Genomic DNA, 25,412 nt, shown 5'->3' on the forward strand with positions numbered 1-25,412 from the left:
CTGATAGCTTGATACATGTCTCTTTCCTAATAACACCCTTTGTTTCCTGCCAGAGATATAAGATTTGAACCATTTTGAGGCATTTCCTGTTACACTATAATACTCTAATTTACTTAAAAGGATATTGTGATTTGCACAGTCAAATGCCTTTGACAGATCACAAAATATACCAGTTGCCTGCAATTTTTTTGTCTAATGAATTAAGCACATTTTCACTGTAAGTGTAGATAGCTTTCTCAATATCAGAACCGTTTAGAAATCCAAACTGTGACTTTGACAGTATGTTATTTGAGATAAGATGGTTATAAAGCCGACTGTACATTACTTTTTCGAAAATTTTTGAGAATGCTGGCAACAGTGAAATTGGACAGAAATTTGATGCTATTTCTTTATCTCCCTTCTTAAACAGTGGCTTAACTTCAGCATATTTCAGCCATTCAGGAAATATTCCACTGATAAATGAGTGGTTACACAGATAGCTTAATATGTTACTTAGCTCAGAATCACATTGTTTAATTAACTTTGTTGATATTTCATCATACCCACTAGATGTTTTTGATTTTAAAGATTTTATGATGGACATTATTTCTGTTGGGGTAGTGAGGGTCAAATTCATATTATGGAAGTTGCTTGAAATTTCTGGTCTGAGGTATTCCATAGCAGCATCTACCGAACCTGACAACCCCATCTTTTTGGTAACAGTTATAAAATGTTTATTAAAAATTTCTGCAACACTGTACACATCTGTCACCAATGTATCAATTACTCTTAATGCTATTTGTTCCTCTTCATGTCTGGTTCTACCAGTCTCCTCCTTCACTATATCCCATATTGTCTTTATTTTGTTATCTGATATGACTATCTTTTCCTTGTAATATATTTGCTTTGACATCCGTATAACAGTATTTAATATTTTGCAGTATTTCTTGTAATGTGCTGTAGCATGAACATCGGAACTGTTTCGGATTGACAGATACAGTTTTCTTTTTGTTTTACAAGATACCCCTATTCCTCGAGTAATCCGTGGCTTTTTTGTAGACTTTGCTCTAACCTTGGTAAGTTTTGGGGAAAAACAGTGTTCGAATAAGGTAAGAACTTTATTAGCAAAAGTGTTATATTTTTCATGCATACCATGAGCACTGTAAACATCAATCCAGGGAATGTCTCTGAGGAATGTCCTAAAATAATCAATTTTTGGCTTATTGATTACCCTCTTGAGCTCAGATTTAACAGATTTTATATTCTGTTCAATACTAACATTTAACAGAAGGAACTGCATGTCATGGTCTGAGAGGCCATTGACTATTGGTTTTGTAATATAATTTTGTTCATTGGACTTTTCTATATAGATATTATTAATAGCTGTTTGTGAGCAGGTGGCTACCCTAGTGGGGAACTTTACAGTGGGAATTAAGTTGAATGATAGTGTTACTAACTCAAATAAGTACTTATTGGGAGAGTCTTTAAGGAAATCTACACTGAAAACACCAGCAACCACTATTTCTTTGTTTTTGGTTGTTAAATGGGCCAGTACAGCTTCAAGGTGGTTTACAAACAGATTAAAGTTACCTGCATGTGCTTGATATACACTTAATATTATGAAGGATTTTTTGTGAAATTCTAATTCTGCTGCACATGCTTCCATATGCTGTTCTAGGCAAAATTGATGAATGTCTATGTTCTTAAATTTATGATAGTTCCTAATGACTGTGGCAACTCCTCCTTTCTCCATTTCTGATCTACAAAAGTGAGATGCTAACATAAACCCTGTAATACTTAAAAGTTCTATACCAGTGGTCACATGATGTTCAGAGAGGCAGATTATGTCAGCTGGGTTTGAAGACTCTAATTCATCTATGCAGATAGTTAATTCATTAATTTTATTTCTCAGTCCTCGAATATTTTGATGCAATAAAGATAGCTGACATTTCACATTTACTGAGTTAAAATTGGGTAGAGTTATAATATCTGCTGACTGTTGAAAATTCTTAACCAATAGCTGTTTATGCTGATGTAATAAGCTGGAATTATGTTTTTTGATTTCTTTCTCAAACTTAAGGTTTGTCTCAGTTCTAACCTCTCTTAAAATTTGCTTTCTTTCTGTCCTCCCTACCCTAAAAAAGGGTCTTTTCTGAACCCCATAACCACTGGTATTTTACCACTCATGACTGTGCCTCCCTCCTTTAACTTTCCTGCTATTTCCCCAGCCAGTTTACCCTTCCCCTTCCCGTTGAGGTGAAGGCCATGCCTAGTATAATCCCACCTACTGAGAGAATCAACAGGAACCACACCAACGTGTGACCCTGCACCCGACATAAACAGCCATTCCAGCTCCAAATTAACTCTCTTGACCGAAGAGCTCAAATGAGGTCGGTCATGGCGCCCAAGAACAGATACAAACTCAACACTAGTATGCTTCGATGGTGATGCAATCTTCGCCAGGTCACACTCTTTACTGTACCCAGGATCTCTGTCAATACTGTTACCTGCCCCACCCACTATAACCACGATGTCTTCCTTAGTGAAATCTTTGCAAAGTGATCCTAAATCCTCTGTCACCTGCTCCAGACCAGCACTAGGTTTAAAAAAATTGGTGACCTGGTATTCTGATCCAAGTTCATCCTGCAAAAGTTGGCCAACACCTCTTCCATGGGAACTACCTAACAACAACACTTTCTTTCTCTTTACTGATTTCCTTACATTCTTACTTTTCAGTTTGCTGCTGAAAGTTTGTTGTGCCACTGACGATGAGGTATAAGCCTGTAAATCGGCTTTGGCGAACAAACATTTCTAGTGCAGCTCACAGTGTATAGAAGATGTCGTTTGACAAATATCTGAGCGTGCGGAGCACCAAGCATTCAACAATCACATTTTGTACTTACTTTTAAGAGAGACAAAATTTAGTTTGAAGGGAAAGTAAACAAACGCCTATTGAGGATGTCATAACTATTATGAAAGGCATTTTTGCTATAAGATGATTGTTATGTGATTTAATGAAAATTTTGCAGGTTAATTATACATTATTCATGTACCGACTCCTCTGATGTGTCTGAAATACATATTCTAGAAGTTAGGATAGAATTTTTTATGTTATATTTAACTCCATTTCTTCTTTAAATTTTTGTGTATTCTACTGGAAATATACAAGCTGTCCCTACTATTCTAGAGATGTAGTGTCGTAAGGGTATTATGGCAAAAAATCAAGAGTCTATCTACTATAGTTCCTGACAAAACGGGTCGTTTTTCTGAGTAATATTTTATTTTCAGAAATTGCAATTACTAACTAATTTAAACTGAAACTCACATTTTAATAGAATTAATAGATAAATCGCGGTAGCACTGTAGTCTTCATAATCCTCTACATTGTCCAAATGCATCCTCTTCTTCCTCTCCAGAGATCTTGCCTCTTTTGACACTTTTTAGACTTGCTCAGAATTGTCGAGTCTCTCCTTGTCCAGTTCCTCCGGTGCGCCTCGCCTACACTCCAAGCTCCTGCAAGACCTTCATTCTACTACTAGTACCATCATTAAATGTGATGAGAGCATCCTAAAAAACAAACTTAAATGTATGTTACTCCACAAATAAAAGTTTAGGTACTCTTGCCCGCACTACTTTGTGCAATGGCTCGTTCACATTTGGTGTTTGCTAGTCTTTGCTTCACTAGATCTGGATTTTCCCTAATCTCTGTAAACAGCCTTTATAGCCAACATAGCAGTCCCAGGTAAAGAGTTCTTGTTTGCAAACTTCCAGGTGATCCAGCGTTTTTATATTTACACCCCTCGCCTAAACGAAAGTTATGGATCGGAATGTCATCTGTCGATATTTTATGGAAAAATGTTGAATGTCATCTGTTGATATTTTATGGAGAAATGTTGTCCGCACAGCATTTTTCATACCATGTAGGCTATTTTCATTGCTTCCCCAGGATTGATTACAGTATTCTGATAGCTAATTGATGGTATTGTTTAGCAGATCACTCCTGATAGTCTTTCCATTAGACAGCGGTGTCTTCAACAGTTGCTGCTTCCTCCTTTATACCAACAATATCATATATACAACGTGAACAAGAGCCGCAGCTGTTATGCAAGTCGTACCAACTTTACCAGCAAGGTTTAAACATACCACGGGCTTCCAGACCGTATGGTTCTTGAAATACTAATTATTAACTGATCATAATTTACAAAATCTTAAAATTATTCTAGGAAACTAATTAAATTAAACACACTTACATTCAACTAAATTTATTAAATCGGCTACCAAATTAATCAGCAAATTCCAAATAATTTTTCTGCAAAAAATTAAAAAATTAAAATTTTTCGTAAAAACGTTCATTCACACTTCCCTTAATAATCATTTATTCTGTCATTTCTAACATGGGAACTGGGAAATCAAATTCAGTACTGCAAATGTGAGCTGCAGTATGTAGACGTGACAGTAAAATTGAGTGGGGAATATGCGAGGAAAACGTAGGCGTCTGTTGAGGAAAAGGGTGCGCAGTGGGACCAGAAGTAAGCCGTATTCCGCCTGAAATACCCGGCAACGCAGAAGAATCCACAACCAGGCAGCCGGGACCACCGCAAAAAGCGTCGCGAGTTATTTACTGTTACAGACGCTAATCCTGTCACTGCAAATTCCGCTCCAAGGAACAGAACAGACGTAGCGAGCTGCGCTGCTTGCGCCATCTGGGCGCATGCGCACTCGCCCGCCGGGGGAACTTGTGTTTTAAGTCTGGGCGCGATCATTTATTCGCGGCAGCCGCGCGAGCGCGTTCATAATGGTGCTCTATTCACGGCGTCAAAGTTGTTAGCAGACGCCGCCTGCCGTATGACTCGACTCGTTCGTATTCAGAGGGGAGGGACAGCGGCGGCGGAAGACGCCAGAAGTGAAATAAATGAGCGGAGGATGCGGCCGCACAAAGAATGTTCGTTTGGCAGCAGCGCTCGCCTCGCCGTATTGTCTGTGCGCCTCGCGCGCCCGTTCTGGCTTCCTTCCTTACGGAATACTTACGCGGCGCCGCTCCACCGCCTCCGGCTCACCGAATTACCGGGCGCGTAAGTTGGCAACCCTGACATCACGGAACTCCAAAATTTCAGATGCGGAACTGCTAGGCTGTTCAGTAGACAAACAAGATGTTGCATCATGCATACGCTACGTTCACACCACTAGCTTCCATTTATGTGTTCCGTATATAAGCTAATCTAATTCAATAATAATGGCATGCATTAACAGTTTGAAGAGGTGACGCGATACGGCTGTCAGAAATTTGAAGATTTATACATTTACCATCAGCCGTATAATTTATTGTTTATTTTCTACCAGTTTCAGTCGTGGCAACCATTTGGAAGAGTATATCTACCAAACCAAACTAACAATGAACACACACGGCAGAATAAATAAGTTGGAAAATCGATCAAGGCAAAAATGTAGAAGTACCTACATAAAAGCTGTACATTAGACGGATACATAATTCAATTTCCATAGGATAGACTGGAAACCATGAGAATCATAAAATATTTACAGAACCGGATGCAATAGGCAATGATTTTGATATCAGCACAAAGCTGACTTCACTTTGATTAAACTGAACTATCACTGAGGTTCTAAGACTAGGATTGACCTTTAACACAAGGACTGGCCTCTTACACAAGAACTGACCTCTGAGCACATCGAAGAACTTATGCATACAAGATGAGAAATCTGAACATCACCATGCAAAAATCATCTTTTAGTGATCTATTTGTGTTACATACGAAGATATACAGGGTGTCCCAAAAAGAATGACCCGATTTTAGCTTGTAATATTATTGAGACATATGTCAGTAGGTAACTGAAACAGCACTAGATGTAACCGGCATGGTCTAAAGTTTCAGAAAAAATCCGCTAGATGTCGCTACGAGCGCTGATCTGGAGCGTGCAGCCAGTCTCGCGGAATATGGCGTCCGCGCAACAGAAGGGGTATTGTGTTATTGAATTTAGTCGTACTCAATAGAGTAATAGCAGTTCAGCACGCGTTTCATATTCGATTTCGTGCTAAACCACCATCACCAAAGAACATTTGATGGTGGTACAGACAGTTTGAAGAAACAGGGTGCATCTATAAAGGCAAAAGTCCTGGCCGGCCATGCGCTCCTGAACAAAGAATGAAACAAATCCGATGAGCATTTGAGCAGAGGCCCTGCAAGTCTACGCGTCGTGCTAGCCGATAACTTGCGTTACTGTGCATGACAATGTGGCATGTGTTATGGCATCGTTTAGCCCTCAAACCATACTGATTACAACTGATACAAGCTCTTCGGGATACTGACAAAGTGAAGCAAGTGGACTATAACAGTGCTTCTCTAGAGGAGATGGAAGATGACACTTTTATGTCACAATTGACATTCAGTGATGAGGCAACTTGCCATATTTGCGGTAAGGTTCACCGTCATAATGTGCGTATATGGGGGCTCGAAAATCCTCATGAAACAATAGAACACGAACGTGGTTCACCAAAAGTGAATGTTTTTTGTGCTGTTTCGCAAAGCAAGGTTTATGGACCCTGCTTTTTTGAGGAAGAAACCTTAACAGGACAATCATATTCTGCAATCCTCTGGAACTGGTTATTCCCACAACTTGACTCTTACAATTTCATCTATCAGCAAGATGAAGCACCACCGCACTGGCACAACAACGTGCACAGTTTTCTCAATGCCAACGTGCCTCAACGTTGGACAGAGTGTACAGAACCGCGAGACCAGGCTTTACACTCTTGGCCTCCTAGGTCCCCTGACTTAACACCATGTGATTTCTTCCTGTGGGGATCTGTTAAACAATGTGTTTAGATTACTCCCTTACTTCGTGACACTGATGAACTAAAAACCAGAATATCAGCTGCTGTAGCTTCAGTGACAGAAGACACCTCATTCTCAGTTTGGGATAAATTCGGCTATCGGCTACATGTCGCCTGCGCAGCCAATGGAGGAGATATTGAACATTTATGATGGATTTTTATAAACTTCTGTCTTTTCTGGGTAATTTAGTACGCAATTAGTTGGTGTTAAGCCATTCTCCCTAAAAAATAATTCTATTTAAAATCGAATCATTCTTTTTGGGACACCCTGTATATTATGAGGATTGCCCAGAAAGCAATGCGCCGCATTTTTTTTTTCTCAGCCGAAAACAATGCTATAAATGCGAAACGTTACGTATGTATTATTTGAAGTCTCCTGAGTGAGCGCGCCAAGTTTCAGTCACTTCCGACAGATAGCATAGCTGCAGGACAGTTTCAAAATGGCGTCGTTACAAGCAACGTGCCGCCATTGAGTTTCTCACTGCAGAGAAAGAAACTGTAGGGAATATTTACAAACGCTTGGGCAAAGCTATGGGGCGCCTGCTGGCGACATAAATACAGCTAATCACTGGGCACAGAGGGTGAGGTCATCAGAAGGCGGTTTGGCGGTGCTCCACGAGTTGTAGCAGTCGGGGTGACCATCCACGGCTGTCACACCTGACGCACCTGACCTAGCCCCCTCGCACATCCACTTATTTGGACCACTAAAGAATTCCATCATGGAAGACAATTTGAGGACTATGAGGAGGTGGTTCGCACAGTGAAGCACTGGTCTGCCACCAGGATAAGAATTGACACCAACTGGTCATACATGTCCTTGTTTCGATCTGGAGGAAGGCCATAGAACGGGATGGAGATTACATGGAAAAATAGGGTGTATAGATAACACACCATTCTTTCGTGTGTGTAATTCTCATTGCGTTCAATAAAGAATTGTTGAAGAAAAAAATGCAGTGCGTTACTTTCTGGGCACCCTCGTATCAACTGTTAATAAACTATGGCCCTGAAAGTGCGTAATATTTACATTGTGTCTATGTTGTTGGCAGTTCGAAGACATTATTCACAAAGATAACATATTGCTCAGACATCCAACCAAAGTATGGGCCACATCACCAACGTGTTCTCTGAAGACAGAACAGTCAGTAGATTTTTATTTATGGGGCACAACAATAGGCAAAGTGTATGCTGACAGTCCTCGCACAATACATGTTTAAACGGAACATTACTAGAGAAATTAACAACATCACGCCTGCAGAATTATGGCAAGTTGCTGGTAACGGCATCACGCAAAGTCAGCGACGCTTGGATGCCCATGTCCACCACTTCTAGCGTCTCTTATAAACAGGTAACTACATGATTTTTAACGTTACTGCTGTCTAGTTTTTTCTAGTTAGTCAACTGTTACTTGAATCTCGAGTGTAAGGCGTACCGTTTTTATGTGGGACACCCTGTACATTTCATGTTCTTTCGGAGGCAAACACAATATGTAGCTCTTGTCGCTTTCAAACATTTTATATCGTTTTATACAGACATAAAATTTCTTATATTCCGTAAGCTGGCTAATATAATTTAGTCTTGTCATAACTTCACAGTCTACGTTTTAGTGATATGACACTACATGGAATGTCCCATGCATCTAGCTCCAACTACCATTTCCTGTTCGAAGTCTATTAATTTCCGCCGTGCTGTTAGAATCACTTGGGAAACCTTTTCACATGAATCACCTGAGTACAAATGAGAGCTCCACCAATGCACTGCCCGTTTACACCTTGTATACGCCATACTACCGCCATCTGTAATGTGCATATCGCTATCCCATGAATTTTTCACCTCTGTGTATAGTGACTTTGTGGCTAAAATTTGAACGTCAATTGGTGTGTGGGATGGATAATACTCATCTGTCTCCTTATTCTCTATATGACTCAGCATACTGCTCATATTTTCCCATTCGTATCAGGAATATTGAACTTTGGAATCAAAGCGTTATGCGTTTCCAATATCACTAATCACCGCCAAATGTATCCAGATCCAGGCCCACATTTACTCTTTTAGATCCACATTCAGTAACGTTGTATGCGCTAGCGAACAGTAGCAGTCTTGATTAGTGACTTTTGAGGAAACGAATATTTACAAATAAAAATGTAAATGTTTGTTTGTCCAAAATCTTAAATCTCCAGAAGTTCTTCGCTCATTGGATGAAATTTTGACATGACGTTGCACTGGAATACGTGCTGTTTTTTATAAACCTACTGGAGTGCCATATTGTATACAAATAGGAGATGGGCAGGGGGGGGGGGGGTTGGAAATAAACATAGAGAGCGGAAATGAGGAGGTGGAAAGAGAGAGGGGGCGGAAGGAGATGGACAAAGAGAGGGTTAGGAGGAGAGGGACAGAGACAGGGAGGAGGAGATTAGGATGGATATCCAGATCCCACACATACTAGAAAGTGTGTTCCTTCTTTGTTCCTTTTCAGTTTAATCAGACTGAGTCACAGCAACAGGTAGTGCTGACAGCTAGTATATAAATAATGGGCGTCATATAAAGAGGAAATATTGTTACCAGAAGTGTCAAAAAGTTTTTGGCAGATTTGCTTCAAATTTTTACACAATGCTCTAAAAAACATCCGAACAGCCATAGGCTATATATGTTTTAATATATGTAATATATAAATATGTCTGTAATATATAAGGGGTAATCTTTGTTACCTAACATCTTAAAAAGTATTTGATTGATGTATGCTAAAGTTTTACACAAGTAAGTTAAAAAGTTGTTAGAAAAATCTTGAAAAGTTCTTGATCAATTTACTTCAAATTTTAAACTGTACTCTATTAAACAGTCAGACATGGATGTAGCCTGTATATTTTTTTAAACAATAATGTACAGATTTTCTGTTGAAACCAAGTGCCAGAAAGAAGGTACTGTGCTCTGTCCTGCTCTAAAAATGTTCAATTTTGTTTGCTTTGTCACAGCCAGTTTTAACTACGGTAGCGGGACGTTTAAACCATTAGTTTGTCCCTCACATATACACTCTTTCTCATTACATATATTTTTAAACATAAAATATATACAAAACAATGTGCTGATTTGTTTTCTTCCCTGCAGACGGTTTTTGTAGAAAATAGGGAAGTCGTATTTTTACCTTGTCGGCTTATGATAAGAATACTACTACAATGGAGTGGGTGGTGGGGGGTGGCGGGGGAAAGGACTTAGACAGCAGAAAGGAGGAGATGGGCAGAGAAGGTGGCAGAAGGAGACGAAGGGGGGAGGAGAAGATGGATGGAGAGACTTGGGAGGGGATGATAGAAAGAGAAGGATGGGGGAGGGGGAAGAAGGAAGTGATGGGGGAGAGAAGGGCAGGAGGAGATGGGCAGAAACATGGAGGAGGAGAAGGAGATTAGAATGTATATCCAATTCCCATTCATACTGGGAGCGTGACATTTCTCTTTTCTTTCTTTTTACGCTTAACCAGACTGAGCCACAGCATAGAGTGGCTGGGTACAGATAGTATGTAATAAATACTAATAAACGTGAATGTAGAGGATGTGTCGTTTGGTTATTAGATAGTAATTTTCTAGATATTGGACAGTGGATTTAATTTTAAAGAATATTCTTAAAATTTCATTTTATTTACTAGCGATTCATCATGAACTTTAACACATTTATTCACACTATGTGAGCGTGGAAGTAGTTGCCAGGGAGTAGCTGATGAAATCATAATCAAACTGCTTTTAAAAAAATGGGAATTTTATTCCCAAAAACGCTTTTTTTCAAAGAAACAGAGTTAAAATTATACTCAGAAAGCACCCTCTAAATATCAAGTTACAATTTATTCAGAGGCAGAAAAAAAAACAGATTTTTGACTGTATGAACTTTCGGGCTGAGAACCTTGCCGCTCCCTTTTGACACAGCCATAGTTACGACCGCTCACAACCTCTGAAAGACTACACTGGTGCAAATCTGCAACACACCAGATTACTTTAAACTAAAAGTTTTAACAACTCACACAAGCACACGAACTATGCACCCCCTAGGAGGGATGGAAATGGTACAAAAAACTAAAATTAAAAAAAATATCCTTGCCGCCGAAGGTGCAACTTGATTTTAACCTCTAAGAAAAGTCTTATGGTGGAAGGGTGGCAACTTTATATACTAAAATGACCATTTAAGTAAAAGCCCATGAAATGCAATCTTATATATAATTATACAAGGTTGGCCAAACAAATTAACATGCTCTACAGTACACAAATACCACCTCTCAATATGATAGGCAACATCAAAACATATTTCAGGAAATAGGCCGTTACACTCCAAGCAATAAATTCGTTAACACGGCGAATCCGACAAACACGACAGAGGCAGCTCCGAACGACAGACATACTAGCACTCCGACCGACAATCTGACCGATTTCCAACCGTCAGATCCAACTGCACAAACAACAGAGAATATCGGCCGATGTCGAGTAAACGAAGATACCTACACCTTCTAACTCGGCCTCACCAAGATCAAGGCATGAAACACCACTCAAGACAAGTTTAAAAGAATACAGAAAACATAAGTCACAACTGTCAAATCACTATGGAAGAAGCCTGTGGGTTCTAGACAACAACACACACCACCTGTTATCACCCGCGTGAATGGCTGAGGAAACAACAATTCACAAATAACGAACAAATCGTAACAGTCGAGATTTAAAAAGAAGTAACTAATTACTCAACTTGAGGATCCTGCTTGGGAGGAAAGAAAAAGTCGCTCTCGCAGCTAGCGCTTCCAAATGCAACAGCTCGTGCCCGCCGCCAAAAGCCCCGGCCTGGCTTCACGCTGTGGAGGCTATGTCGCTGCTCAGTTCCAACAAACCAACAAGGTCCAACCACATCCCGACTCAGAAAATGGTGTTCATACTGAGGATCCAAGACATCGTCGACTAAGACAACCAGCCGAGCAAACGACCAACAGCAGCCCGCTTTCGCCGGCAGTGGTTCCGGCGAATACTAACACCATGCGGACCCGACTGTTGCTGGCTGCCAACTCTTCCTGACTGATACTGGTGTCAGTGCTCAGCAGACCACATGTCACCATCTGACGACCAGCTGACCGATCGACCAACGGCCTTCCATCTGCATCGACCGCGGTCCTGGCGCATACTTGCACCATGCGGACCTACTTCTGATGACTGCCAACTCGTCCAACAGCGGAGTAACGACGAACCCGACTCAGTCCACAACCCAACAGCGACTGAGACTTAGAGCCGACTGACTAACATGCGAGTGTCTGTCTTCCGACTGACTCTGTCGACTCACTGCACCGACTCCCAGACTGACTCCGACTGGCCCTGGCGAGCTCATAGCGCCCCTTAAATGCACGTGAACAGGCAACCTTTCCCCTTTCCCACCAGAGGGAGACACCAAAGCTGCGATTGCCACAGCAGCGCCACTGCCAGAAACGGAGGGCGACTGCTTCACACTATGCACTGCGGCACGCTCTTCAAAACAGAAATTTTTACCACGGCTCAGATATCGCTTGATGTTTGTTTGATATGTCAGATACTTTTTTAAAAATAAGAAATAAAGAACGTTTCTGATATTATCTTAACCGAATTTTAAATAATTTTTTACTTGTGGCAGGTACGGAAAAGATTGCTGTATCCTACCTATAGTGTTTTCAGCAATTGGATGCATTTTTTCCTTTCAATTGAAGCAGGGACGGGGGTAGTTCAGATTCTTCCAATCAACATATTTACTTTGCAGATGAATTTTCACTCTGCAGAGGAGTGTGTGTTATTTGAAACTTCCCACCAGATTAAGACAGTGTGCTGAACTGTGACTCGAACCTGGGACTTTTACCTTCCCTAGGCAAGTCCACTACCCACTGAGGTATCCAAGTACAACTCATGATTTTGTTGAGAAGAGGAAGAATTCTTTAACGCAACTGGGCAAAACTGTTGAGATTATAAACTTGATCACTGATGTACCAGAGGCAAAGCTTCGTACGGATGGGGCTGTCTCTTCCACACAGGCGAAATTCTGGCACCACATCACCTGTTCTGATACCGAATTCATTTCTTCACAGAGCAAATAATTTCCTCGTCGCCCTCTAAATGTCTTCCACGAATGCTGTCCCTTTTAAGGGAATAAATGCCTGAAAAATGCGGACACTGAGGTATGCAGAGAGGTTGCCAGAGATTCGTTGGGACACCACCAGTGCTAGGTAGTCTGGGCACCTATCCCTTCCTCAAGCTGTCGGTGTCCGCAAATGTCCGCTTTCAGACCATCGTCTTCTTTTATTTCCCGACACTGCCATTACAGAAGGGACCTCCATTCACATTCCTGAATATACTGAATCCCTAATCATACTATCAATGGTTATGTCAGTATTTTCATTTGGAAATGCGATTTCAAGAAGCCAAGATGTCGAAACCGATTAGGCATTTGTTGCTATTTTATTAACTATGACTCTCAGAAAAACAATAACAAACCAAAAAATGGATGTGTGAATGGTTGACAAAAAAGAACGACACACTCCTTGTGAAATCTGATGTCCCTTGACGCCATAGAAAATTATTAATTCTCTCACAGGACAGAACAGAGCAAGAAAACTTGGTAACTAGAGAGGAAATGCAGCTGAAAAAAGTTAGGAGTAACTGAAATTTCTAGCAACAAGGACATTTAAATGATGTTTAGTGTCGTAATATCAGCAAACGCCAGCAATATAACTGTGATGCAAAAGCTGCTAAGTAATTATATTTGTCATTCAATAATGTGTTAGTTATTAAAGAAAGTGAAGAAACAACTCTTTTGTGTTTTCTAATTGTTATTTCGTATGGCCTGAATATCAGTGCTACTGTAGAGCAATATACATATATAAAAAAACAGGAATAATGGTCTGAAGCATACGCAGGCTTAGATTTTTATCAGTGTGTAATTAAGTGCTGCTGCAGCTCGATGTCCAGAATCATTAATTACTTGTGATAATTTCGTGAGACTGAAATGCATTTCACAGTCTATTAGTTATTATACAAACAATCAAAGTGAAAGCAGTATTCTGTAGCTATAGTTTGGAATAATGCTCTGATTTAATTCGACCTATTAAAAGTGTGTTTTAATATCCGGCGCGCAGGTCGCCCAATGTGGCATTGAATGCGATAAGACAAGCACCAAGGTGGCCAGACCTGCCCCACAAGGGGCCTCCCGGCCAATACCGGAGAAATATCTAGTGCGGTGGTGTGAGGGAGTTGCAAATACCGGTTTCATATCACGTACCTTAGCTAAATTACTTTCAAAATTCGCTAATTTTATTACAGAGTCCACTGTTGGCGACGTATAACCACACTGCTGGTCTGAAAATATATACACCCCGGCGATCACCATCTATATTCAGTGTTATGGTATTTGTCTGGAAAAACCACATCATTTGAAGGTAATGTCATACGTAAACTTATAAAGCCAGTACAGCTTTTGACATGGATACTTGTGTGCACCTGTAGAATCAAGTCCGCTTGTGATGGAAATATGGTAGTGTTATTGTAACATATAGCGGTTTGTCAGACGACTACGCCTTTCTTTCTAAGACACGGTGGTAGCACTCGAAAGCAAAAATTTGAGACATGTCCAACCATTGTTGATTTTCGGTCAGTATTATTTCGTATCGCCAGCAATCAGTTATTGACGAAGTATTACGCTTGAGCATCAGGCTTATGAAGTATGTGTTTGTATTCCGACATGTGCAAAGGAAATGTCTATGTCCAGTCGTAAGGAAGGTATGGATTTGACCTTGAGTACTGTGATAGCAAAGGAAAGAGAATGTCAAGTCATAAGAATGGTACTGATGTTTCTATTTCCAGAGCCACAGCCATCAGCAGGGTGTATTTCCGATAGTTTGCTCATTGTTGAATGTCGTTCAACTGAGACTGCAATCATAACGTTTAGTTGTAAGTACATGGATAAAATATATATGAGGCCGTTTTTTTTTCCTAGGAAGATTCTGTCTATGCGTGCTCGGCATGAAGCGAGAATGATTCATGTTTCCCATTAATGGTAGGAGCCGTCCGAATGGAGAGGCCTGTTGGAGTGTAGGAATGTAGCTCACTTAACCGTGTTATCCTCTAGATGGCCGAATAGCGAACTAATACTTAGTATGTGTTGGACAGCTTTCGTGACTGCGTTAAAATTTGAGAAGATTCAATATGGATGTGTGTTTCAACTGGACCATTATTCCTTCCCATGTAAATTATTTGGTTGACTGCTTCTGCACATTTCGCATCTTTATTTAGTTGAGGGAACATCGATTGTGGTGTGTGCATCTAGCAGGTGAAAGGCAGGTGGAAGACACGGTTGCTGGTTCTCTAGACATGAGAAACACCTTAGTTGACTTTTTAAATTATAGTGATGATTTGGAATCTGTTACATCACCAACATCGGTATTTGTGAGTGGAAATATCAGTTTCCTCTATTTTTTTCGAGTTGTTGCCTAAAGGTCTTTGCAGACGGGATAAGTTTTTAGTTACTCAATGGCTTACAGCACGCTCCACCTTGATAAAGTTTCGGGTTTGTAGAGAAATAATTTTCAGTCTATATCTTCGGAATTATGTTGCACATGTGATCAGTAGGATACTGCTGTGTGCTTGATTTCAAGAAGTATCGCGAAAATTGTATAATATTATGCAAGCCATTCTAAAATACCTGTGTTCTTGTAATCCCAGAAGCTGGAGATGAATGTAGAAAAGCAAGCAAGCAGGTCTGGACCAGAAACAGTAACACAATTGTGCTGAGGGAATACGAGTTCGAAATTGTGGAACAGTTCTGAGAGTGACTTCGGTCCTCTGAGGGCGCTCTGGTCATGCATCTGGAGTGAATGAGTTGTGACCGTCGACTGCGGGAAAATATCTAGTATATGTGGTGCTGCATGTCTTTGTGGTATATGTACGAGTGTCCCTGTGGTCGATAGCTATACGAATTGTGTAAAAGGGGCGATTTTTGTATGGTGTGGGATACGAATTGTATGTTTACTACATCGGCACAGTACGTGGTGATATAGTGCTGGGTTGGAGATCGGTTTCACGCTCTAATATTCAAGCTCCTATCCTCAGTGGCAGAGCAGTGTAATTGAGCAAGGGTCTTTCCGTATTTGACGATCTGTAGGCCACTTTGAATGTTTTAATTGTCAGTGAACACACTGCTGCTTGAATGTAAAGGTACTGTGGCTTATGGTTCAAATGGCTCTGAGCACTATGGGACTTAACTTCTGAGGTCATCAGTCCCCTAGAACTTAGAACTACTTAAACCTAACTAACCCAAGGACATCACACACACCCATGCCTGAGGCAGGATTCGAACCTGTGACCGTAGCGGTCGCGTGGTTCCGGACTGTAGCGCCTAGAAGCGCTCGGCCACTACGGCCGGCAGCAGCAGTAGTAGAAGTACTGCTGATATTAACTTTTAGTAGTAGATAGACATATTATTTATACATATTGTCTCTACAGGCTCTCGTCTGACCCCTTAGCTCGATGATGCATTCCTGCTTCACGCGGCGTGGTAGAATTTTGTAGTTCCGCCTCTTACCATTAGCGCTGCATGTCTTAACTTGCTTTCGTTCAGTTTTGCTTGAGTTCTCGTGTACGTCGCATTGCTGTTTGTCGTCTGGTGTCTGGTGTTTGTGCAGCCCTTCCTGACACGGCGCTGCCTCGCGTCGCGATAGCCAACATGCTTTCCCCGTGTATTCCACATACAGGTAATGTAATCTTCAGTTTCGATAAATCCACGCGGCATATGCAGCCCTGCTCTTTCGAGATACACGGCTGATTGGTTCACATGGCTCTGAGCACTATGGGACGTAACTTCTGAGGTCATCAGTCCCCTAGAACTTAGAAATACTTAAACCTAAATAATCTAAGGACATCACACACATCCATGCCCGAGGCAGGATTCGAACCTGCGACCGTAGCGGTCGCCGTTTCGAGACTGTAGCGCTTAGAACCGCTCATCCACTCCGGCCGGCACGACTGGTTGGTGGACAAGATCAAGTTTACTACAGATCAAGGGCGTACTGCATACTTTGATTCGGGATTACATGTGTTTATTATTAAATTTCTTGACCCGCTTCGGGTTGAGAGGATATTATCACGCCACGGTACTCAGGTCCCTTTTACTCATCGTGGTGGTTCCACTAGTATGATTATTTTGGCGAATGCAGAAGCGATCTATGCAAGCGTTCGGGTTTTTTATCTTCTGCTGGAGGTAGATAGGTTTCTGAGGTCCTTTCTGCTCCGTTATAGCGATACATGACATATTCGAAGGGAACGCTGGTCTGCTCAGCACCGATTACAGGTCTATAGTGGTATTCGGTCGGCAGAAATAGTGACTAAAAAAATATTGCCTCTCACCTGCAGGTATGTGATTATCGGGTTCATATTACTTATACCGGCCAGTAACGAACGTGCTGTATTTGTAATCAGATCAGCCGACTCGGCACCAGCTGTCCGCATTTATATAGGATGGGGCCCCTCCACGCCCATGTCGACGTGGTGACCAAACCAAATGTTCTACTACGTAATTCTGCAGAGTTTCGTGGCCTTTGTCACTGTAGTTAAAATCTTCTGGGTTTTTAGGCCACGTCATATTTATACTAAAATGATCGACGTTTCGACCCCTCCGCTGGGATCTTCCTCAGGATCTTATGGTGTCCACTACTGCTAGAACACTAATGTTCTAGCTAGAACACTAATGTTCTAGTTGTAGTGGACACCAGAAGATCCTGGGAAAGATCCCAGCAGAGGGGTCGAAACGTCGATCATTTTGGCATAAATATGACGCGGCCTAATAACCCAGAAGATTTTAACTACAAAAGTTCTATTGTCACCTCCGTATAACATGTTAGTTTTCGAAACAGGAGTCACAGGATGCGCGCTGTGATGTTGTTCATGCTTCTGTGTAGGATTACTCATTGACATGGTCCAGCAGGAGACAGAGAGTGGACGAAAGCGATCGGAGGATAGCGGTTTGTAAGGACAGAGAGAGAGAGAGAGAGAGAGAGAGAGAGAGAGAGAGAGAGAGAGAGAGAGAGAGAGAGAGAGAGAGGGGGGGGGGGGGCGGAAGTGGTATAATATTCAATCATTTATCACTTTTCTCCCAGAAAACGGTGGAGGTTTTAAGTTTTCTTTATTTGCCTAGTTAATGTTATGTTTTGAATCCCTGTGTCTTTAAATTGGGAGAGTGACTATCTTTCAGTCTTTGTTCGAAAAAAAAAAAGGTTCAAATGGAAATGAGCACTATGGGACTTAACATCTAAGGTCATCAGTCCCCTAGAACTTAGAACTACTTAAACCTAACTAACCTAAGGATATCAGACACGTCAATGGCCGAGGCAGGATTCGAACCTGCGACCGTTTCGGTCGCGCGATTCCAGACTGTAGCGCCTAGAACCGCTCGGCCACCCCGGCCGGCCTCTTTGTTCGAGATCTACCTTTATTACACGACATAACAGGGAAAAAAAACAGAAAATCGGTTGTTTGAGAGACCCATTATTTTGAGTAGTTTTAATACTTGGATTAAACTAGCGCATAAAAAACTGATATAACCGGATACCTGTTGTTTCAGCGCAAACCGCCATCCCTATCTCGTGCTGTAGGCTTCACCAAGCATAGCAGATCTACTAGCTTCGGGAGAGCAGTGGAACGTCCACACGTGAGTGTCCAGTTCGACCGGCGGCGCGCACGGTGCAGAGGCAGACACCGCAGCACGCCCGCTATTCGCTCCACCGCGCTCTGCGACGTCTATTGTATGGTCGCTCTGGACAGACGTACCGCCACGTCCTTCCTGCTGCCGCTCTTCTGCCTCGCCGCCGCCAAAACCTGTCCCTCGACACCCGCGCCCACACCTACCCCTCCCCACTGCGGAGTGCGGCAGAATTGTTTACGCAGTTTCGCGCATCATTGTTTCCTGAATTCGGCCAATTAGGCAGCTCTGAAAGGCTCGTTACGTTAATATTCAGGCGGGAGAGGCCTCAGTTAAAATGAGTAGGGGATGGGTGGATGGGAGGTGCGCCGAGCAAGAGGGTGAAACTTTCTCTTTAGGGCTGCACCTTGCCTCGTGACGAACGGTGAGCAGTTTCCAATTGCAACCCTCCCCCCCCCCCCCTCTTCCCCCCTGTCCTACTCTCCTGTTTGCCACATCCTAGTCCCAGCTGCATCACAGATAATTCTCCTCGCCACTGCTGCCAACTCCAGGAGTCCACCCGTGACTCCAATGCCAATCGCTAACCATAGAGAAAGATAGACCGCGCAGGCGCAGTGCGCCGTTCATTTTGTATATGTCTATAGACTTTGCTCCTAATCAAACCGACTTGTTAACTTGAATCCCCCAATAACGAAGAGCGCCGCGACTGGGGGGGGGGGGGGGGGGGGGTGACTGCCCGCTCGGCGGCAAGCTGCGAACGCAGTGTGCCGTGCAATTAAATAAACTTGTCTGTCCCGACAGGAAGACAGTGGCGCCGGCTCGCAGGCGCCCCGGGAATTTCAATCACAGATTGCCAATCGGCCGTGGGCATGTTTGAAGTTGAGCGGCGCCGGTAGCGGAGCGCCAGTTGGCAGTTTGCTCTCCTGATACGAGCCCGCGGGGGCCTAAAAGACGCTCATTAATGAGGAAGGCGGGCGGGGAAACTTTAGAAAGGCCGGCGCCCTCTCGTTAGCGCCGGCCGACCGCCTTACATTCTTGCGACACAACCAACATTCCCACAACAGCCGAGAACAGATTTTTTTTTGGTGTTTCCAGAGAAAGGCTGTTAATTAGCCTATGAATATTAAGAGATTGTTTGAGGAGTGATTGCCCTTTAATATTAGATTAGAAAGTAAATGTAAAGGTGCCCAGACTACGCCTTGTGGTTTGAAAGGGAGGTTCAGATGGTATACCATTTTTCTTCCGTGCGTAGTTGGGACATATAGGTAGGTGAGGATATGAGGGGGTAAGGGGTAGGGGATGGGGGAGGGTCATCGGTGTCATAGCGCCACTCAGACAACTGAAAGTGTTTGCACAAAGTATAGACAAGTAGATCAACCTGTGGCAGAACGGGATACTTAATGTTCAACAGTCATTTCGAGGTACAAGAAATAATGAGGTGTTAAATTGGTTCAAATCTCTTTGTTATAATATTAACTTTCAAAATATTGCACCAGGTCAATATTTAATTAACTAGCTTCGCATTTGAAAAATAGTTATCTTCCCCATTTCGCCCCATTGGTGTGGCAAAATGGAGAATAATATTTCACGTATAACGATTAGTCGTAAATAAAAATCCTACCAAGTTATATATATTTCACATCAAAATCGAGTTATAAAGGGCATATAAACTATAAACGTTTATGCTTCACATACAGTGCATACATGGATAACCTCGACCTCACTTTCGACCTACGGACACGAGTTGTGAGTCCACTTAAGGCCACGCTAAATCTCATCCAACCCTCTTCAGAATAGGCAAGATAGTAAAGGCATTCATCGGCTTCGTCTAAGTTACCGCTATCACTGAACGAATTCGGCTGCTTTAATTTTCCGGATGCTTTGGAGCTTGGACCACTCTTCTCAGTTATTTTCGATCCAGTTACATCTTTCTGCTTTTTGCTTACATAAGATTGTTCCTGTACTTCCTAAACTAATTCAAGGCGCCACTTTGTAGACTCACGCCTATAAGGCATTGGTTTACTTCTTTGCTTTTTCTTCCTCTGCGTTAATTAGCTGTGTTTAACAAGGAGAAGAATTAAAAATAGCCGTTTTCCCTCAATTTTTTAACTCGTGTTTGTTTTTCTGTTCAACTTTTGGAAATGGTAATATACTCTCTGGACAGCAAACCTGCAAGCTACATTCTGGAGATATCGCTGTTCTACAAGGAGGCATGTTCAATGAGTATAGTGTAGGGATTCCGGACTTTCAAATTGTGTAACATTCGGGGCCATCAAGAAGTTTTAATGTACGTGAAAATGAAGCTGAGAGTAGAATCACGGCAATGGTAATGATATAGTTTGACTGTGACAAACATACGTTTATTTAGTAGTGAACCATTAAGACTTCAATATAGCGGAACGTGTAGAGAAAAGGCATTGACATCCCACGTAACAATGTCGATTCATTGTTAAATACTTTGCATCGACATCTCGACACAGTTCGAACAATATAAGAGAGATGGCAGCACATACGAGGAAAACAAAAGACTGTTACCCCGCTCTTCCTCGATGCCCAGTTCTGCCAAACGTTCCATTACCGCCGACGTCTCAGAAGACTACTGTGCGAAAACAAGGCAGCCATGAAACACACACATATCAGTGGATAGAGCTACGCTCCAAGTTTTTAGCAGGTGCTCACTAAGGGCATCGTTTGTGACACTAGAAACGTCAATGCGTGCGTGCAGTTCATTGTAGTCGCTGACACAAACCGTCTATTGTGTGACTGGGACCTTCCGTTGGCTAGACCGTTCGCCGGGTGCAAATCTTTCGGTTTGACGCCACTTCGGCGACTTGTGCGTCGATGGGGATGAAATGATGATGATTAGGACAACACACTACCAAGTCCCTGAGCGGAGAAAATCTCCGACCCAGCCGGGAATCGAACAGGTGCCCTTAGGGTTGACAGTCTGTCGCGCTGACTACTCAGCTACCAGTCGCGGGCACAAACTGTCTGGAAAACCACGACTGCAGCCTTCTTTGGAAATCTATTCACTGGACTACCCTTCCGCAAACACGAACTAATTCCATGTGACATTACAGAGTGGAAGATTTGTCTTCATGTTCTGGTACACTGGCCCACAAGTGCATCAGCACGATAGCGTTTATTGCAAATGGAAACTTGGAGAGGTGCTTTATCCACTGTGAAAGGCTGCCGCTACTTCAGATTTCAACCTGTGAGTCCATAAGGCACTACGACCTCGATTTTAACGCCCTGAAACATTCCCCGTAAGTGAACAAAACCGTGATCTAGCTAACTTTAGTTTATATGCTGTAGTGATCAGGAACATTTTTACAGCACAAGAGAACAATTAAGGGCTATTTAACCATAAATTAAACCAAGATAAACTGAAACAGATTTCATGTAGCTACTTCTCAACTGCGTTACTGCATCTCTCCATATAGCTGTGATCGTGCAATGCAAATGAACTTGCACGACCGCTACGGTCGCGGGTTCGAATCCTGCCTCGGGCATGGATGTGTGTGTTGCCCTTAGGTTATTTAGGTTTAAGTACTTCTAAGTTCTAGGGGACTGATGACTTCAGATGTTAAGTCCCATAGTGCTCAGAGCCATTTGAACATTTTTTTTTGAACTTGCACACTGTATTCTGCAACATAATAAACTGAAATGAGTTTCACAGCAAAACATAGAAGTCTTCGTGGCTGCAACCACGTGCAATTAAAAATGGGGTACCATCATTGCTGAAAGTGGTTTATCCTCTCTCGTCTTTTAATGTAACGAAATCCAACAGTGTTCGAGAACGATGTTCTTAAGTGAACACATGTTAAGATTTTGTGAATAAGGTTCAGCGGAATGAAAAATAATTTATTGAACTTTCCAAATTATATGAATACTGTATATGTATGTATGTATTGCAATTTACAGACCCAGATGATTGAACAGATATTGAGTATCGATTCCCAAGTGTTCTAACGAAGATGTGAACTGGAACAAACACTGCTCACATGGAATACCTCTACAAAGTACCTCGTGTAACTAAATCCGATTTTCCACGTCAAGTATAATAATATATAAGCAAGCAACCACCTCACCGTAGTCCAGAATGATGTTTACTTCAATGTACCCATTTCTTTCATTACAAAAAAAAAAATGGTTCAAATGGCTCTGAGCACTATGGGACTTAACATCTATGGTCATCAGTCCCCTAGAACTTAGAACTACTTAAACCTAACTAACCTAAGGACAGCACACAACACCCAGCCATCACGAGCAGAGAAAATCCCTGACCCCGCCGGGAATCGAACCCGGGAACCCGAGCGTGGGAAGCGAGAACGCTACCGCACGACCACGAGATGCGGGCTTTCATTACAAGACAAAGCCTTTATAATAAACAGGTCGGCACGACCACACAGCAGCAGACAGGAAAACAGAGTGTGTGCCTTTGACCAGATGTCATGTGGGCCTTGCCAACTGAAAATTCAAATGGTTAAAATGGCGCTAAGCACTATGCGATTTAACATCTAAGGTCATCAGTCCCCTAGACTTAGAACTACCTAAACCTAACTAACCTAAGGACATCACACACATCCATACCCGAGGCAGGATTCGAACCTGCGCCCGGAGCAACAGCGTGGTTCCGGACTGAAGCGCCTAGAACCGCTCGGCCACAGCGGCCGGGTTGCCAACTGATTCTACGTATCAAGCAGTAAGTCGGCTGCCTAAATTCAAGAGGTGAGTGACTCGCTTAACGGCGGGTGCACACCAGACCAAAGAAGGCCAACGAAAGACAAGCAATCGCTACGTTGGCCGAGATATGCTTAACGTGTACGGACGGCAAATCGGAGCCAAGGAAGAGGTTGACCTAGGTTGCGTTTCAGACTGATGGCGGTAACAGCAAAGCGTTGGCCGTGGATTATCCATGGGGTCGCGTTGCTATTGTGGACGCCAGGTCGAATGTCCGTTGGTTCAGGAGCGGTTTGCTGCGTCTGTTGAATGAGTGTGTATTTAATGTGCTTAAAAATAAAATGTTCAAATGTGTGTGAATTCCTAAGAGACCACACTGCTGAGGTCATCGCTACCTAAACCTACACACTACTTAAACTAACTTATGCTAAGAGCAACACACACACACACACACACACACACACACACACACATGCCCGAGGAAGGTCTTGAACCTCCGACGGGAGGAGCCGCACGGACCGTGACAAGGCGCCTCAGACCGCGCGGTTACCCCCCGCTGCAGTGGACTAAGGAGACATCATTCAAGCTGATAGAATTTTATCCGAACGATTATAAAAACAAACTGGAAAGAGGAGATTAGTGTTTAACGTCCCGTCGACAACGTGGTCATTAGAGACGGAGGAGAAGCACGGATCAGAGAAGGGTGGAGAAGGAAAGCGGTCGTGCCCTTTCGAAGGAACCATCCCGGCGTTTGCCTTAAGCGAATTAGGAAATTCACGGGAAACCTGAATCGGGATAGCTGGTCGTGGGTTTGAACCGTCGTCCTCCCGAATGCAAGTCCAGTGCGCTAATCACTGCGCTACAGTGCTCGGCCAAATAGGACAAATAAGACGCTTGGAGGTAAATAAGTAAGTTGTTAGAAAGTGATGTGAAATGATGTGAAAAAGGAAACAGAATCTTTATTGCTCGAACAGTCCACGGATGTACTGCCGGTCCATAGTGTCCAACGCGCACAATATTTCGGCGATCAGTCATGTCGCCATCGTCAGGTGCGCTGACGAACTGAGTTCCTGAGCCGCTGCAGAATGTATTGGGGCATCAAGGATTGCCCAGTCTGAGGATAGAAGTTCAATAATAAAAATTGATATTAAAACAAAAGCTTTTTGGCTGTCATGTTTTTTTCTGCTTTTAAATGATTTAAAAATACATTAGCTGTATGGTAGATTTTTTATTTTTATTTAATTTTTCTTTTTCTTTTTTCTATTTTTTTCTTTTTTATTTTTTATTTTGATTTTATTTTATTTTTTTCCATTCGCTCACACATTCACACAATACACATACATATTACAGTTAACACATTCTCACACTCATTCATTCACCTTTTTTATATAAAATAATAATAATAAATAAATAATAAATACAATAAAATAGGATTAAAATATAATTAAAATAAAATAAAATTAAGAGTAAAATAAAATAAAAATTAAAATTAAAAATTAAAAATTAAAATTATTAAAATTGTTAAAATTATGTAAAAATATATACACAAGATGTGTAGTCTTCCAGAATGAGATTTTCACTCTGCAGCGGAGTGTGCGCTGATATGAAACTTCCTGGCAGATTAAAACTGTGTGCCCGACCGAGACTCGAACTCGGGACCTTTGCCTTTCGCGGGCAAGTGCTCTACCAACTGAGCGACCGAAGCACGACTCACGCCCGGTACTCACAGCTTTACTTCTGCCAGTACCTCGTCTCCTACCTTCCAAAATTTACAGAAGCTCTCCTGCGAACCTTAAAGAACTAGCACTTCTGAAAGAAAGGATATTGCGGAGACATGGCTTAGCCACAGCCTGGGGGATGTTTCCAGAATGAGATTTTCACTCTGCAGCGGAGTGTGCGCTGATATGAAACTTGGTTTGGAAGGTAGGAGACGAAGTACTGGCAGAAGTAAAGCTGTGAGTACCGGGCGTGAGTCGTGCTTGGGTAGCTCAGTGTGTAGTCTTGTTATTCGCGTAGATCATCGGGCCATCTGGTGGAGGCCAGGCAGTGCACCCTGCGTCCAAGTTCTCGTACAAGTTCGTTATCTGACTGTTGTGTGTTTTCGTAAACGGTTTCGGCAGTGGTTCTGAATCGGTTTTTCAAATGGGGGACCCCTGCGAGGTGGTGAAGTTCATTCGCTGGGAACCGGTATGGCAGGTGGAGTGCCCTTCTCAGAGCACGATTCTGAATTCTT

Source organism: Schistocerca americana, chromosome 5 (genome assembly GCF_021461395.2).
Source record: "Schistocerca americana isolate TAMUIC-IGC-003095 chromosome 5, iqSchAmer2.1, whole genome shotgun sequence".
Classification (NCBI taxonomy): Eukaryota; Metazoa; Arthropoda; class Insecta; order Orthoptera; family Acrididae; genus Schistocerca; species Schistocerca americana.